This window comes from Zingiber officinale, chromosome 5A, assembly GCF_018446385.1.
Source record: "Zingiber officinale cultivar Zhangliang chromosome 5A, Zo_v1.1, whole genome shotgun sequence".
NCBI lineage: Eukaryota > Viridiplantae > Streptophyta > Magnoliopsida > Zingiberales > Zingiberaceae > Zingiber > Zingiber officinale.
Window position 1 is genome coordinate 131,641,669 of NC_055994.1, and position 8,703 is coordinate 131,650,371.

Sequence of the window (8,703 nt, forward strand, 5' to 3'; positions counted from 1 at the left end):
CCTAATCACCATTTAGATTAGAAATCTAAACTTAGATTAAATCCAATAGTTGACTAGGGTTAATTGTCTTAACCCTAATCATTCCATTAGTTTAATCTAAGCAACCAAATCTAATCACAATCAACCACTACTTACAACCTCTAGTAATCATGTAATCCAAATCATACCTAAATCTACACATAACCAACTAAATATAACCCTAATTCGTATCATTAAAACAAGGTAACAATTGACCTCCAAAAACTTACCCAAATCCAAGGTGATCACCAGTAGATCACCACCCAAGATGTTGCTGTCAGTTAGGGTAGTTGCTGTTGGAACCCAAGAAAGTTCACAGCACTCAACCTTGCTGAAATCTTGAGCACACCTCACTGATCAGAACCTATTGACTGCTGGGATTCTTCTCCACTTCAACCGAGACCTCAATCACAGTGAAGAAGAGAAAGTCCAAGTACTGATCAAGGGATTTACAGCAAACAATTGAATCTGACATCAAGATCACAACAAAGAAAAGAGAGTAAGAATCAACAATGCATTACCTCGATCGGTTGCCTCCAGAAAGTGTCACCTAATCCAATCCATAATGCAATGTATTGAATCTACTGACCCTCAACTAGCCAGCGTCTGCCAAGACCTAGCTCCGGCAGAGGAATCCAAGATCCACTCAAACGATCCATGACCTGACCTAGGATCGCCGACGATCAAAGAGGAAAAGCAAGAATCGAGGATGAAACTCGAAGCTAGGGCACAAATCAGAGAACAGAAAAGCGAGAGGATCGATTGCTTACCCTTGAAGCCCTAATTGTCCCCTCACGCCGGTGATCGGCGATGGCACGGCTCAATCCAACGGCGCTGTCCGATACGGCTAGAGAAGACACGGATCGCTCCGGGAATGACTCGTGGAGAAGGAATGAAGGGCCGATACGCTGGGGACAACACAGATCGGGCACCTGTCGTGCCCTAGCCGCCTCGCCGTCGACACTCGGCCGCCGAATCCACCGAACAAATCTCCCCTCAGTCGAAGACAGCACGGCTCCGCTGGTTTCCGTCGTCTTCCAGCAAGCTCCGGTGGCTTCCTCCTCGGGCGATGTCGACGATCGACGAAGGTCCCTCGGCTTGGCTTCGATTCGTCCGCGAGACAAAGAGAGGGAACAGAGGAAGGGAAGAAATGTCGGGGAAGAGGAGAAGCTCGGGTTCGGCGATAGGTTTAGGGAAAAAGAAATAAAAGAAAAGGAATTATATAAATAACACATTTCCTCACTTTAATGAGTATCCCAAATAGGCCTTATCCGAACCCATTAATTCGTCCCCTCAAAATTCGTCGTACGAGCTCCGAAAAATTCCCAGAAAATTTCTAAAAATTTTGAAAAAATTCTATAAGGCTATTTTCCAAATAACCCTATTAATTAAATTTTCCAAGATCTCACACATTTGGTTAAATTTGGAAACCTTGTAATCAATTTTTGAAAGAGCTAAAAAAGATACTTAGCTAAATTGAACAAGCCTTTTAAGAGATATCAAGCTAAGATTTAGGTTAATTTGAAAAAATATTTGATAAAGTAATTTAAAAATCTGGATTTTGAAAAGGCTTCGAAAAAGACTAAGTTTAAAAAGCTTTTGAGAAAAAAATAAGCTTGTAAAGTTGCAACTAAGGTCATTTGCACTTTTTAGAAAAATTTGTTAAGTCCTAAAGTCCAAGCATGAGTAACTTAAATACTTAATTTTCATGGCCACATGCCTACCCAGTTAGCTACTAGTTGATTACCTAGAGAGCAACAACTTTCACTTGGTTAGTCAAGTTAAGTCAATTGATCCAGTTAGATTTGACTAGGCCTGGATAACTTAACTTGATTAATGTAATGTTAGTTTTTAACGCCCAGACTTACTGTGATGCACAGAAATAAGTATTCTGAAGTCTAGGTTGTACCCTATGCATCTCACACTATTCTATGTTCTTCAACCATAAACAAGGTAAGCCTAGTGTGCTTGTGAGATGCTCTGGCTGAATCTAGGGGAACATGATATCTAAAGGTAAGCCCTAGGCTAAGTCCAAATTTAGAAAGACTAATAAAATTGGAATTTTGAAAACATTATTTTTTTTTAAATTTTGAAAACCAATAAAAGCAAGTTGATTTGACAAAAATAAGTTCTATTCTACTAAACACATTCCTATTTGTCTTCTAAGTGCACTGAACTCAAGTTCAGGTAAGGGCTTTGTGAATATGTCAGCTAGGTTTGATTTGGACTCAACATAGTTAAGTACAATATCACCCCTATCTACATGATCCCTTACAAAATGTTGTTTTACTTCTATGTGTTTAGTTCTTGAGTGGTGAATTGGATTCTTGGTTAAATTAATTGAACTTATGTTGTCAATTGAAATTTTAGTGTTATGATATTCTAGTTGGTAGTATTTTAGAGTATACATCATCCATAATAATTGAGATGCACATTCTCCTAGGGCTATGTACTCAGCTTCAGTAGTAGATAGGGCAACACAGCGTTGCTTTCTGCTTGACCAACTTACTAGGCTCTGACCTGGAAATTGACAGCTATCACTTGTACTTTTTCTATTTAGTTTGGACCCGGCATAGTCTGAATCAGAATAGCCAGTTAGATCAAGGGTGCAAGTCCTAGGGTACCATAGTCCTACATTTAGGGTTCCCTTAATATACCTAAGTATTCTTTTAACATAAGTTAGATGTGACTCTTTTGCACAAGATTGATATCTTGCGCACATACCTAATGCAAAAAAAATGTCTGGTTGACTTGTAGTTAGGTACAGTAGACTTCCTATTGCACTTCGATAGTATTTCAAGTCTACTGGTTTACCTTCTAGGTCTGAGTCAATTTTGATATTAGTGGCCATAGGTGTATTAATATTTTTTGAGTTTTCCATTCCAAACTTTTTAATTAACTCTTTAGCATATTTGATTTGGAAGATGGAAATTCCATCTTTGGTTTGCTTTATTTGTAGACCTAAGAAAAAATTAAGTTCTCCTACTAAACTCATTTCAAATTCATTTTCCATTAGGTTTGTAAATTCTTTTAAAAATTTTGAATTTGTTGGTCCAAATATTATATCATCTACATAAATTTGGGTTGTGAAAATATCTTTTTCTAAGGTTTTCACAAAAAGCGTTGGATCTACCTGACCTTGGCGGAATCCTTTTTCGAATAAATAATTAGACAACCGTTCATACCAAGCCCTAGGAGCTTGTTTTAGTCCATATAGTGCCTTTTTTAGTCTAAAGACATGACTTGGATGTTCTAAGTCCTCAAATCCTGGGGGTTGACCTACATATACCTCTTCTTTAATAAATCCGTTTAGAAAAGCGGATTTCATGTCCATTTGGTATAGCTTGAATCCTTTGTGTGTTACGTAGGCCAAGAGCATCCTGATGGATTCAAGTTTGGCTACAGAGGCATAGGTCTCATCATAGTCTAACCCTTCTACTTGGTTGAACACTTTAGCTACTAATCTAACTTTGTTTCTAACTATATTTCCCTGATCATCTAATTTGTTCCTAAAAACCCATTTAATATCTATTAGTGTTTTGTTAATGGGTTTAGGTACTAATTCCTAGACTTGATTTCTTTCAAATTGGGCTAACTCTTCCTGCATCGCTAAGGTCCAGTCTGGGTCTGGTAGGGCCTCATCTACAGTTTTGGGTTCAATTTTGGAAATAAGGGCTATCTGACTTAGGTTCCTATATAATGACCTAGTTCTGACTCCTTGAGTTGGATCACCCAAAATTTGGTCAGATGGGTGATTTGCACTTGTTCTAGTTGGCCTTATATTTGGGTTAGTAATTAGTTCTTGAGAGTCACTAGGTTTAAGTGTGTTTTCTTCATCTTCTATATTTCTTGAGTTAGCATTTTCTATATTTTCATTTATTGTAGTAGATAGTTTATTTTCTTCATCAAATATTGCATTTGGTGTTTCTTCAACTTTTAGGGTATTTTTGTTATAAACTCTATATGCCCTACTAGTTGTTGAGTATCCTAAAAGTATTCCTGGGGTTGTTTTTAATGAAATTTTTCCTAAGTAATCTTTGGTGTTTAAGATGAATACTTTACACCCAAATACTTTTAAATAGTTTAAGTTAGGGATTTTATTATAATATATTTTGTAGGGTGTTTTATTTTGAAATATGTTAATTAGAATTCTGTTTTGTATATAACAGGTTCTATTAATAGCTTCATCCCAGAATTGATTGGATAATCCGTATTCGTTTAACATGGTTCTAGCGGCTTCTTGTAGGGTTCTGTTTTTACGTTCTATTAGACCATTTTGCTGGGGAGTTCTAGGGTAAGAATATTCATGCTTATACCCATTAGTTTCACAGAATTCAATAAAGTTATGATTTTCAAATTCTCCTCCATAGTCACTTTTAATTCTTTTTAACTGAGTATCTTTTTTATTTTCTATTAGCTTACAAAAGATTTTGAATACTTCAAAAGTTTCATCTTTAGTTTTTTATGAATTTTACCCAAGTAAATCTTGAGTAGTCATCGATTATTACTAAGCAATATTGGTTTTTGCTTAGTGACTTGGCTCCGTGTGAATCAAACAAGTCTAGGTGAAGGAGCTCAAGTATTAAGGTAGATCTGTTTAGATTGGTTAGCTTATGGTTTGACTTGGTTTGTTTACCTTGTTGACAAGCATCACAAGTTGAATTTTTAATAAATTTTAGTTTGGACAGACCTCTAACTAGATCATTTTGACTCATTTTTTAAATGAGTCTTGTATGAGTGTGACCCAGTCTCCTGTGCCACAACTCAGTTTTCTCTTGTTGTGTCAGAAAACACTTTATTGAGGATGTTGGTAGGTTAATTGTATAAACGTTATTTCTCCTAATGCCCTTAAGAATGATTTCAGGGTTCTCAACATATTTAACTATACACTTAGATTTGGTAAATTTTACTGAGTAACCACTATCACATAATTGACTGATACTGAGTAAGTTAAAGTTAAAATTTTCAACTAGTAATACTTTTCGTATAATAAAATCGAAACTGAGTTCGATGTTACCTCTTCCGATTACCTTTAATTTACCGTTGTTGCCAAATGCAACTGATCCTAATCCTTTTAATTTGAGCTTTGTGAACTTCAATCTATCTCCAGTCATATGTCTGGAGCATCCACTATCCAACATCCATTGATCCAATTCCTACACAGAAAGTATTGAAATATATTTAACGGAACAGATAGTTTGATTGAAGTTGACTCCTTAATTTTTAATTATTAATTTAATTTAGTTTTTAATTATTAATTTAACTTAATTTTTAATTATTAAGTTGATTTTTAATCCTATTTGCTTTTTAATTATTAATTTGATTTTTAATCCTTAATTTTATTTTTAATTATTAATTTGATTTTTAATTTTAAATTTGATTTTTAATTATTAATTTGATTTTTAATCCAATTTGATTTTTAATTATTAATTTGATTTTTAATTTTTAATTTGATTTAATTTTTAATTATTAATTTGATTTAGTCTTTAATTATTAATTTGATTTAATTTTTAATTATTAATTTAATTTTTAATTAGTAATTTGATTTTTAATTATTAATTTGATTTTTAATTATTAATTTAATTTGATTTTTAAATTATTAATTTAATTTAATTTTTAATTATTAATTTAATTTGATTTTTAAATTATTAATTAAATTTATTTTTTTAATCCTTAGTCATCTCACCCGATCTAAATTTCAAATCAGGGAATCATATAATTTTGTGAGATGAGTTGAGTCCAATTATGGGTTTGGGTCAACTTTGTATTAGATTTGTTGGTGCGGGAAGCATCCGACGATCGAACCTTAGTTTTGATAATGGCAAAGGATTCAAAGTTAAGTTAGTGTGTGATCTAACATGTTTGAATGAGTGTTTCAGGAAAGTCCTAGCTGCGGTTAGGCAGGTGAAAAATCCTAAGGGGTGGTAACCTTAGGTCCTAGGGGGCGGTAACCCTAGGTGGAGGAAAACCCTAAGGGGCAGTAACCTTAGGTCCTAGGGGGCGGTAACCCTAGGTGGAGAAAAACCCTAAGGGGTGGTAACCTTAGGTCCTAGGGGGCGGTAACCCTAGGTGGAGGAAAACCCTAAGGGGCGGTAACCTTAGGTCATGGTGAGTGAACCCAGGTGGAGAAAACCCTGAGGGAGGTAACCCTAGGTCTGGGGGTGGTAACCCTAGGCGGAAAGTCGATCGGTGCGGAGGACCGGTGGCATCGTAATCTCTCACAGGGGAGTAGGTGAGGGCAGCGTTCCCGTAGAGGAGCGATGGCGTCGGTTCGACCTAGGGTTTCGGTTGGAAATTGAGTGAGACTCGGACGGTCCGAAGACATCATCTCTTTTCACTTATGAATTATCAGATTCTAACATTGTCTTGCGGGGTATGCAATTACTCGGACTAACCTTGTTTCTGAGAAGCGGCTCTGGAAAAGGAGGTCGGGCACGAGATGGATCAGGCGCCGGAGCAGTCAGGCGCCGGGACCAACTTTTATCCTCTGCTGACTTGGCGTGGAGCAACACTGGTTGGCTGCCACGTCACCTCAGTGCGCCGGAAGGTCAGTGCACGAGACCTCATATAAAGGAGGTTGAGGTGCGACTTTATATATACAATCTTCTAAGCATTCTCAGTGCGACAAGCTGCTATCTCGACTCGATCTTTGCGACACGAGAGCTTCAGTTTTCGTCTTTTTATTGTCGGTACAATATTCTTTTCTGCTTGAATTGTACTTAGCTTGTAATAGCTTTTACGAATTATAGTTGTTGCCCACCGGAAGCGATCAAGGATCGCGGGCCTTCGAGTAGGAGTCGTCACAGGCTCCGAACGAAGTAAATCCTTCGTGTCCACTTTATTGACTTTCCGCTGCGTTATTTCTGAACAAGCTTTTACGATTTCGAAAAACAAAATAGCCACGAGCGCTATTCACCCCCCCCCCCCTCTAGCGCATTCGATCCATCAATTAGTATCAGAGCGGGGTCGCTTTGAATTGGTGCAACCACCATTCAAGTATTTTTCGTGGCTTTGTCGTTTATATAGGTTAAAAATATAACCTTACGCCTTTCGTTTTTTCCCTCCAAAACTGTTTTTGAAAAATTAATTTTCATCTTTTCACCATTGGTTGGAATTAGCGAAATATTGCATTTTCAAAAATTTGTAGTAATATTTATTTTAATAATATTTTAAAAATATTTTATTATTTTTTCTCAAAATTCCTGAATTACTATTTGTATTTCTCTCCCGCACTACTAATCTAAGACTAAGTCTTGGAACAAGTTTTATTGTGTTTATTTTGCAAGATTGTCTTTCTAAGATGACCCATCAAGAAGGCTACAACACTGTTCGCCCACCACTCTTCTCCGGAGATGATTTTGGAGATTGGAAGGGTCGGATGGAGGCGTATCTCCAGACTCACTTTGAAGTCTGGATGATCGTCAAAACCGGACTTCATCGCCAACTATGGTACGGCAAGCCACTCTGCGTCACGAGGCGGGACGAACCTTATCAAAGGTAGAAAGCAAAAAGCAACGTATACACTTGATTGAAGCGAATAAGGGTGAATCGCTGGCCCATTCTCAAGTACCAAGGAGCTGTGGGAGAATCTGATTGAGTTACACGAAGGTATTCCTGATACAAAAACAGGTAAGCATGTTTTAATAAATAAATTATTTGAGCAGACTAATACTAGTCCGGTCGAGGAAGGTGTTGCGTTATTTGCAGGAACAAGCAAGACGAAGAAAGCATTGAAGACAACATGGGACGAGTCTTCCTCCGAGGAATCTGACGACGAAGAACTAGAGCAGACTAACTTTCTCGCATTGACAGCTCGGGACTACACCAACGAATCCAGAAGCGAGGACGAATCGGAAGTCGAGTCCGAGAGAAGCCACGGATCTGCATCCGTTTTCGAAGGGCCAAACCCCTCTGTAAGTCAAAATAGGTTATATTGCATAATTAATTATTTAATGCATAAAGTAGCTAAGTCCAAAATTCGAATCAAGTCGCTTCTAAAGGAGGTAACACTCCTTAAAGAGACGACTAATAACGAATCCTTGACTGATCCAGTTCAGACTGGAACCTCAACTCAAGTTCAAAAACTTGAGGAAGAGAATTCCAATCTGAAAAGTCAGGTAAAGGATTTGAAAACAACCCTAGAACGATTTTCCTTGGGATCCAAGAATCTTGACTTGATTCTTGGAACACAAAGGGCAATCTACAATCGAACTGGACTAGGATATAAAAAGAAATATAAATCTTACCTATCCTTAATAAACAAACCAAATAGTAAATCGGTCCAAGCTTGGGTTGCCAAGTCCAACCTGATCAATCAAGTAGGACTTGGACATTATTGGGTACCGAAGGATGAAATGGGGCCCCTCGACATCGACCATCGACAGGAGCAACAAGAGGTGCAAGGATAAGGAGGCGGCGACCGGCGGCAGCAACAATTTCTCCAAGAAGAGAAAAGAAGTGACGGATTCCGAGCGCGTGGAGGTCGCCGGCGGAAGAATAAAACATCATCAGCGAACGGAGGCCATCACAAGCCCGGAAGCAGTGCCAACGTCGGCCAGACGGCTCAGGATCTGCCGACCGGTGAGGAGATTGACGGGGAGTAAGAAAAGGCAAGGATAGGAACATCTTCGGATGATATGCAGGATCCTAGGACATGGGCTCACTGTCCCATCAAAGACATGCTCA

General features: G+C 37.8%; 1 long non-coding RNA gene across 1 annotated transcript; it reads right to left on the minus strand.

The window, feature by feature from the left end:
- Nucleotides 1-383: 383 nt before the first annotated feature.
- LOC121981838 lies at nt 384-1,337 on the minus strand. The gene is made up of 3 exons (XR_006111942.1): nt 789-1,337; nt 540-685; nt 384-454 (listed from the first exon to the last, which is right to left on the minus strand). It is a non-coding gene; the product is annotated as an uncharacterized LOC121981838 (long non-coding RNA).
- Nucleotides 1,338-8,703: the final 7,366 nt, after the last annotated feature.